Source organism: Marmota marmota, unplaced genomic scaffold (genome assembly GCF_001458135.2).
Source record: "Marmota marmota marmota unplaced genomic scaffold, marMar, whole genome shotgun sequence".
NCBI classification, from domain to species: Eukaryota; Metazoa; Chordata; class Mammalia; order Rodentia; family Sciuridae; genus Marmota; species Marmota marmota.
The window spans coordinates 6,852,703-6,861,742 of NW_026000137.1; the positions used below are offsets into that span (position 1 = coordinate 6,852,703).

A 9,040-nucleotide genomic window follows, 5' to 3' on the forward strand; every position below is an offset into this window, starting at 1 on the left:
ATGATAATTAGGCTCAGAATTACCAAATAACTCCTAAGAATAATTATTATGCAATTTGTACATTTTAGATCTTATGGTAACACTTTCGCACTTAGAACTACCCCATGCAATTATCCATAATTATCTAATCACTAAATATCATGTAATTACAGAGGTGTATTTTTATGCCCTGTACAAAACACATTACTAAAATCTTCAAATCAGAATGGCTCTGTGCGTGTGTGTGCTGCAAGTCCAGAACACACACTCTGGATGGAATCGAAAGAGAGCTCAGTAGACGTGATTGGCCTTCAAGAACACACTTAGATATTTTTTTCAAATGCAAATCTAAATTGTTCCAAGTTTACACATGAAAATCCAAACAGAGGCCACAGTCCCAGAAGGCCCAGCGGCATCACTACCAAGGCAGGTGGCCTTCTGCTTGTGCTAAGTAGCTGTCTTTGGCGTGTGACACACAGACACTGGGTCACTGTAGGGACAGTGACCCACAACCACTGCTGCACACACTCCGGTGTGGCTGCACTGGACTGAAAGCAAACCCACCCTCTAGTGAAAGCCACTGAAGAGAGCCCCTGCAGAGGGCATTGTCCACGGCTCTGCTTCACCCACCCCAGGGGCATCTCCAATGAAGAGTGCTTTTGCAAGTTGAAACAACATCTAGCCCTTTGGATTTAGAAAATAAGCACATTTTAAGTATGGCATTCCCCAGGGATAGCCATAATATTCATCTTTATCAGGAAACAAAATCAAGGGCACAAAAGGGAAATTCCAGGAAAACAATTTCATTTATAAAATTAGGCAACTGAAATTCAAGTATCTCAACAGCATGGAAGCCTGAGCTCTGTTGAGGTGGGACCTACAATAAAGGCTCCATTGTTAGGGCAACTGCTGGTCAGCCAGAAAAGGCCGTATGTGGGAGTGCAAGGAGGGCCCAGGACCCTAACCAGACCACTGAGCCTCTCTGGGAGGAGGAGGAACCGTGCTCTTGGGTGAAAAATGAGGTAAGGCAAAGACCTGGGTGCTTCAGCATCCCCGTGAAGCGCTCTCTGGGCCTAAGTGTGAGAGGCATCCCACCCCCCTGGGTGACGTCAAGGGAGGCCGAGTAAGGAGACCCCAGGGGTGGAAACTCCCGCCCTGCCCTCAGGTGTCCGCAGAGGTGAGTGGGCCTGGGCTTCTACCTCCCAGCACCCATGCTCTCCCTGGCCGGGCAGTGCAGGAAAAGCTGTCAGAACACCACGTTTGCATGACCTTCAAAGTCTCATAATATACAAAAGTAACCAGTTTCAATTGAAAAATCATTGCTTACAAGAAGAACCAAGAATGCCTCAAACTGAAAGAACACAGAGAATCAAGAGATACCAGCCCTGGGATGAGAGGTGTGAGACCCCATGGCGCCATGATGACACTGCCTCCTAAGCCACCGTGCGCACACCTGAGACAGGCCAAGAGCAGCATCCCCGCCAACACGGGTGGTATGAGGAAGACCCCGATGGGAGTCTCATGACTGCGGAGTACAGTAAGAAACACATGTTCTACGGAAAGAGGGGAGAGTCAGACATGGAGATAGAACCACACAAATCCTCCGTTTCAGCCACGGAGCGCGAGCGGTCTGGAAAATGAGCAGAGGCTCAGAACTCTGAGGCCGTGACCACAGAACCGCCGTTCATGCCACAAATGCCTCAGAAGTAGAGGAGAAAGAAGGCAGGGCCAAAAGAAACTCGGAAAAATCATGGCTGAAAACCTCTCAGTTTTGACAAAAGACAAAAACTTAAAACTTCAGGAAGCTGAATACACCCCAAACAGGATGATCCTGATTCTTCTCCAAGATTCATTATGATTTAATTTCTGATGACCTCAAAGAAAAAGTCTTGACAAAGACACAGAAAAATGATGCCTTCTTTACATGCAAAACATGATTCATACGACAGAGGATTTCTCATCAGAAACCCTGGAAGTCACCGGAAATAGCAGATTTGCAAGTGCTAAAGAACAAGAAGAGTCGGCCCAAGATCCGTCGATTTACCCATCCATGCAGCCCATGAGAATATCCTACAGGAATGAGAAGGAAACCGTCAAGCTCTCCAATCCACAGAGCCAGGGAAAACCCTTCAGGAACGAGGAGACATTGAGATGATCTAAATAAAGGAAAGAGAAGAGCTAAATGAACTACCCTAAACAGATAGGAGAGGATGAAAGCAGCACCCTACGAATCAGGAAAGAACAGGGCAGGCAACAACACCGGTAAATACAGGTGCCTCCTCCTCTTGAGCTCCAGTGTGAGCACGGTTTCTTCTGAGTCCATGCAGGAGGAGTATTAACAATCATATACACATGAAGACCAGTAAACTGTGTTCATTTAACTGGTAAAACAGACCCCAGCAAGCTATGATATGTAATTATATATCTACACGAAGAAAGGCATCAAGATATCAAAAACATCAGTTCAAAAGCATAGCCGAAAAATTAAAATGGATTCCCCAATGCTAAAATAACTTAAAGGGAGGGAAATAAAAACAGAGAAGTAAAAACTAGGAAACAAAAAATCAAACATTTAAGTTCTAGAACATCAAGGACTAGATTGAATGTCAATACATCAATGAAAACAGGCATTGGCTGAGAGGATTTTTAAAACTACTCAACTATGTTACCTGTTAAACTAACTTCAAACATAACAAATAGGAAGAATGAAAGTAAAAATATGGGAAAAATACAGGCATGAAAGAGCAGCAGCAATGTGTACTTTAATATCAGATAAATGAATCATCAGAGAAAATAAAATTAAGAGAGAGGGGAAAATTACATGGTGATAGAAGGGTTAATCCACCAAGACGCAGCAGTCCTAAACAGGCATGCACCAAATGTCAGAGCAGCAACATATGTGGAGCAGAAGTTGATCGAACTAAAGAAGAAATAGAAAATTCCAGGCTGGGGATGTGGCTCAAGCGGTAGCGCGCTTGCCTGGCATGCGTGCGGCCCGGGTTCGATCCTCAACACCACATTAAAAAAAAAAAAAAGATGTTGTGTCCTCTGAAAACTAAAAAATAAATATTAAAATTCTCTCTCTCTCTCTCTCACTCTCTCTCTCTCTTAAAAAAATCTTCAAATTTATAAAAAAAAGAAAATTCACAATTAGAGCTGTTAGTTTCACATCACTTTCTCAGCAAATGATAAAAAACTATTTAAATAGAAAACCAGCAGATGCAGACAAGAACTCATGAGTGCCACTGGGCAACAAGGCCCGGTGGGCACTGGTGGAGCACGACCCAGCCACAGCGGAACGCATCCTATCAGCCACCCATGCAGCATGGGCCAGGACCACATCCCAGTCAGCACACAGGCCTCAGCAGCAGGGAAGGAACAGGACCACAGAGTGTTCCTAACACTGCAGAGGCCTGCTGGTAATCAGCCTCAGGAAAATAATGGGGAAATCTCCAGACGCCCAGAAAGCGAACAACATATTTCTAAGTTATCCCTGGACCAAAGGGAATCCAAGGTGGTAAAGCACACTGTACTGGATGAAGCCAAAGTGCAGCAAGATCCCAACATTACGGCTCACAGTTAAAGCAGAGCTGTGAGGGCCATGTTTAGCACTGAAGGCTTATGTTAGGCAAAGAGAGGACTCAAATCAGCAATCTAAATTCCAATCAAGAATCTACATAAAGAACAGTAAAATAAACCCAAAGAATGTAGAAGGAAGAGAATGATAGGTCAATGAAATTTTTTTTAAAAAAATATTCATTTTTTGGTTGTAGTTGGACAAGATATCTTTATTTTGTTTATTTATTTTTATGTGGTGCTGAGGATCGAACCCAGGGCCTCTCACATGCTAGGTGAGTGCTCTACCGCTGAGCCACAACCCCAGCCCCAGTCAATGAAATTTAAATTAGAAAAAGAGAAAAATGTGACAACAAAAACTAGTTCTGTGAAAAGATCAGTAAAACCGACAAACTTCTAGCAAGAAAAATGAAAAAAGATATAACAAATTGCCAATATAAGTAATAAAACAGGGAATATCACTGTAGACATCGAAAGGATAATAAGAGAATCAACAACTTTACACACATAAACTTTTGACAACATTGGTGAAATGGTGGAGGCCTGGAAAAATATAAACTACCATAATTGATCCAACTCAAGACAGAGAGTTTTAATAACCCTGTAACTATTAAGGAACTGGACTTCAGAATTTAAAACCTCCCCACAAAATAAACATGCAGGCCCAGATGGAGAATTTAGAAGAATCCTACCAAACGTCTAAAGAAGCATTAACATAAATTCCACATAATCTCTTCCAGAAAACAGAAGAGGAGGAAACAGTTTCCACTCCATTTCATGTAGCCACTACTAATCTGATATCAAAGGCAGACCATGACAGTACAGGAAAAGAAACCTGCAGACCAATATCCCTCATGAGTGTAGATGCAAACGACCTTTAAAAACATGTGCAAATAACATCTGGCAATATATGAAAATGATCATTCACCACAGGGTTTATTTCCACATAAAAGGAGAGGCTGGTTCACTATTCAGAAATAAAATCAGTATAATCTACAATATTAATAGACCAAAGAAGAATAAAAATCAAACCATCATAACAATCAAGGCAGAAAAAGCAACTGAAAAATGTAATGCCCATTTATCATTAAAACTGTCAGAAAAAAAAAAGAATCAAGGATAACCAAAATTGATAACAACTAGTCAACATTTGCCCTGAAAAACCCCTGAGGCTAAAGCCAGCCACACCTATTGGCACAAACCGAAAGTTCTCTACTGGGGGTTTGGAACAAAGAAAGATGTCCACTCTCACCACCATATTCAACAGAGTGCTGAGAATTCCGACCACTGCAAGGGGAAATAAGGGCAATAAAACATGCATATCAGAAAACTGTACCTATTTCCAGATGACATGGCTGTCTACATGGAAAATCCCAAGGAATCTATAAAAGAAAGAAAGAAAAACCTCCTAGAACTAATAAGTTCATTTCCTACATACATACAAACAGAACTGACATAAAATACTATTTATAGTTGCTTGAAAGTTTAAATACTTAGGGATGAATCTAACAAAACATGTATAGGACTTGTGTACTGGAAATTACACAATGGGATGAAAGAAATCAAAGATCTAAATAAATGACAGATAAGCCATGTTCATAGATCTAAAGTCTCAATGTAAAATTATGTTAATTCTCCCTAAATTGATACACTGTAAAGGTTTGACATAATTCTGGTACAAATTTCAGCAAGATTCTTTGTAGGTACAGACAAGCAATTTATATGGAATAACAAATTAACTAAAGTCACCAAAACTGCTTGGAAAAACAGAAATATAGCAATAGAATCATTGCACATCATTTCAGATCTTATTCCATCAGTACAGTAGCCTAGACTATGTAGTATGGGTGGAGAAACCGACAGATAAATCAATAAAGTATGATTGAAAGCCCAAAGAGTACTTCCTTGGTGGTCAGGACATCCTGGAGGTGACTGAGACATTAGTGCAAGAACCCTCCAAAAGGGGGGATGAGCATCTATTCAGAAATATGAGAGCCTGCCAAGAAGCCTGGGATGGGGGAGTGCAAGGACCCTCCAGTGGTGGGGGTGAGTGTCTAAATAAAGACTCTAATGTGGAGAAAGGGATGCCAGCAGGGGAAAGACCCCAGATAACCTCCGGGTCTTATGTTAAAATAGTGTAAAGACAGTCCTAGGACAAAGGGAAAAAGAAGCCACAGATGATAAAATACTGTTGTTTTATTTGAACTCACTGAGCACAAGAATCTCCAGGAAAAATTCTAGGCCTAGGGATAGGGAAGAAAATGGAAAGCACAGATCCTACCCAGGTCTGAGTCATACTGTAAAAGTCTGCAACAGACTCTATTTTAATTTGTAAGGGCTTAAATCTGATAGTTCTTCTGTCTCCTACCCATAGGGATTTAATATTTGGTAAAAAGGTACAAAATCATTGTTTCCCGTCTGTTCTGTGTGTTTCTGTGCACATCTTGTATTGTATGTTGTGTTTACATATGTGCTTGTGTTTATAATATTACATGGTACCAAAATTAGCATATAGGTAAATGAGCACTCATCAATTTTAAAAAAGAAATGGATCCAAATGCCTTTCAGTTCACATAACTGAAATTGATTAAATAGGTATGAATAAAGATGTCTTTAAGATTACTAACCACAAGTTTTTAGGTAGCCAGCCAATCAAGATAGTATTGATTTCTATAAAATATTTAAAGTTCAACGTCTATTACTTCTAAGGAATTTTCTTTGTAAGAAATAACCGACTCAAAGTGTTAAGTAGACTTATTAGATACCTTGATTTCATGGGTAATATAAGCTTGATATGAGTAAATTAATTTTAACATAAATGTGATTAATCTCCATAAATATGTTTGTGAGAAGAGACATCTGATTAATTTACAAAGCAAAAAAACTAAAACATCAACTAAGTATAAATTCAAGAACACTTGGTTTTTCTTCAATTCCACAAGGTAACATATATTAGGATATATTAAATGTGTTTTTATAAATTAGTAAATGAAAAAAAAAAGTTCAAGATTGCTTGTTTCTGGGTCTTATCCTAAAAACAAGGTTACTAAGAGTTAAAATCCTGACAGGTATAATTTAATATGCAAAGAATAAAGTTTCAGCTTTATTTCAACTAAAGTACTGTAAAAAGGTTTTAAAAAGACTAATTTGTCTAAATTCATAAATTTCATAAGGATTGTTTCAGAATGTAACCGTTAATATGCTAATTTTCTATGTTGAAAAACAATAAGGGCTCCTTTAAACACTGATCTGCTCTTACCTATCAAGATAATTTCTGGTATCTTCTAAGTTTTATTACTTAGGAAAACGAAGTCTTGAAAGAATTGGGGTTTGTACCTGTTTCAAACTCTTCTAAATGATTACTTCATAAATGTATGTAACTGACATGTATACTTATGTATACACCTGAGAACAGTTTGAGCCTGTTACGTTCTAATGTAAAGTTAAACTTAGTTAATGGACACCTATGTAACTGTGACACTAACCATTACTGGCTTCTCTACATATCAGATACATTCATGCTCTTCAAGTATACCACCCTTTGAAAATGTAAAGCTTAATTCGAGAGCATTTTCACCAAGTTGGTGTTCTTCAAACAAAAACTGTCTGTAGCAACAGTCTCCTTCAGCTGTATATAGAAATAAGCAATCTGGTTGGTATTTATGTCATTTGATGTTTTGTAACTAGATAAAGGTAACCTGTTATCAATGAGTTTTATATCACAATTCAGTCTGGCAACTTGGTTTTAATCAAGACCTGGGGAGAAGGAGAGCTTCAACTGACCTGAAAAGGACCTTATCGAGTGGCCCCTGATCACTGGGTGGCTATCTTAACTGTTAAAAAGAGAACTCATTTCAATGGGTGGTTTCCAACTCAAAAAGTCACCATGGCTAAGATGGATGGCAATACCAAAGGATAAAAGAACAAAAATGAAAATGAGACCAAAAGGTATAAAAAAGGAGACTTGTGAGAAACAGAAAGTTCAGTGGTCCCTTTTTAGCATATAACACTTAGCCTTAATTGCTCAAGAAGTAGGCTCAGCACTCTCAATGCTCAAGCAGTGTGTTTTAATTATAGTCCTTCCCTTTGCCCTCCCCGGTTTTAAGCCACTTGCATAAATTACAACCCCAAGCTCCTCCTATCAGAGCAGGGGACAGTGCTACATTAGGGATACAAACAGGCGGACTGCCACCCAAACATGCTTGCTTGCCAGACTTTGCTAAGTTGCACACCTTCTACAAAGTGAAGTTTGCCTTGCCCAGCTGCTTCCAACCCAAGGTTGATTCCCTGAGGCACCCAGGTATTTCTAACAGAATGGAAGGAGGTCTCCTGTGGGGGGTGTGCATATGTGTTACGCAGCACATTTCCACTGGGTCCCTCCTGCCGGTGGGCGTGCTCAGCCACTTGGTGTGCGTGTGTGTTGAGGAGGTCAGGGAGCTGAGCCCACTTCCTGAGCAACGGCATAGCCACTCCACCTCAGGAGTGCCAGGCAGCCCACACTGGTGGTCGGATCTGCACACAGTGGATGAAATGCGAACCAGGTGGAGAAGACAGGTATTGTTAGGCATTCCTCTCTCTGACCTGTGAAGATCTGGGTCCTGCTCCCCTTGGGAAATCCTATTTGATGGCAACATAACGGAGTAAGGAAGGGCAGGCGTAGCAAGACTGGTGAAGGCCCCTGGACGGAAGCCCCTGCTCACAGTGGGTAGGGCTCACCAGAGGACCAGGATGGGGAGATTCATGAGGAAGGAGATGGGAGAGACAGCCAGGCTTGCTCAGGAGCCAGAGCATCCAGAGACAGCATAGAGTATGGAGGAGTGTTGAGAGCCACAGCCAAAGCGGCCCCAGCAAACTTCCAGCTGATTGGCTCCTCTGCAGTGATGCTCATTGGGCTGTTTCCCTGCCCTTTCAGACCACGGAGCTGCTCATTGGGGGACTTTTTTTGGCTCCACCCATGCGACCCAGCCAATCAGCCTCAAGAGCAGGAGGAGTGGGAGAGGTTGAGAGGCTTGTGGGAAGCCTGTGGTGGCAGTTGGGCTCTGAAGGTTTTCCTGGGGAGCTGTGTGGTGTGGTGTGTGTGTTCTAAAAATAGTTTGTTTCTTTTGACAAGTGGCTCCTGAATTGTGCCCAGCCAGACTGCGGCATTCGGTGACCCGCATGGGGAATGACTGAGGGTAAGTGATAAGGTAAACTGCTCGCCCCTGAGGGCAGGGCCAGAGGATGGGTAGCCATTTTAAGATTCTTCTTTTGTTTTGATTCGCTTTTGTTTTAAGTTGCCTGTCCCTGGAGATGAGTGAGATGGAAGAAAAACCACTCACATCTGAGGAAAAACTATTTGCGTCTGAAGAACAGATAGGGAGAAAGGACGGATGGACATTTCAGGAGGATAGAAAGGCCATAATGATTTTGTGTTGTTCCATTTTTGTTTCATTCTGTCTCGGTTTTGTTTGGCGTCATCTTGTTGGGTTGTATTATAGTAGAAATA

General features: G+C 41.2%; 1 protein-coding gene across 1 annotated transcript in view; it reads right to left on the reverse strand.

The window, feature by feature from the left end:
- Ptprn2 (protein tyrosine phosphatase receptor type N2) overlaps positions 1–9,040 on the reverse strand; it is a 631,370-nt gene that overhangs the window by 441,139 nt on the left and 181,191 nt on the right. The gene's annotated exons all lie outside the window — the stretch shown is intronic.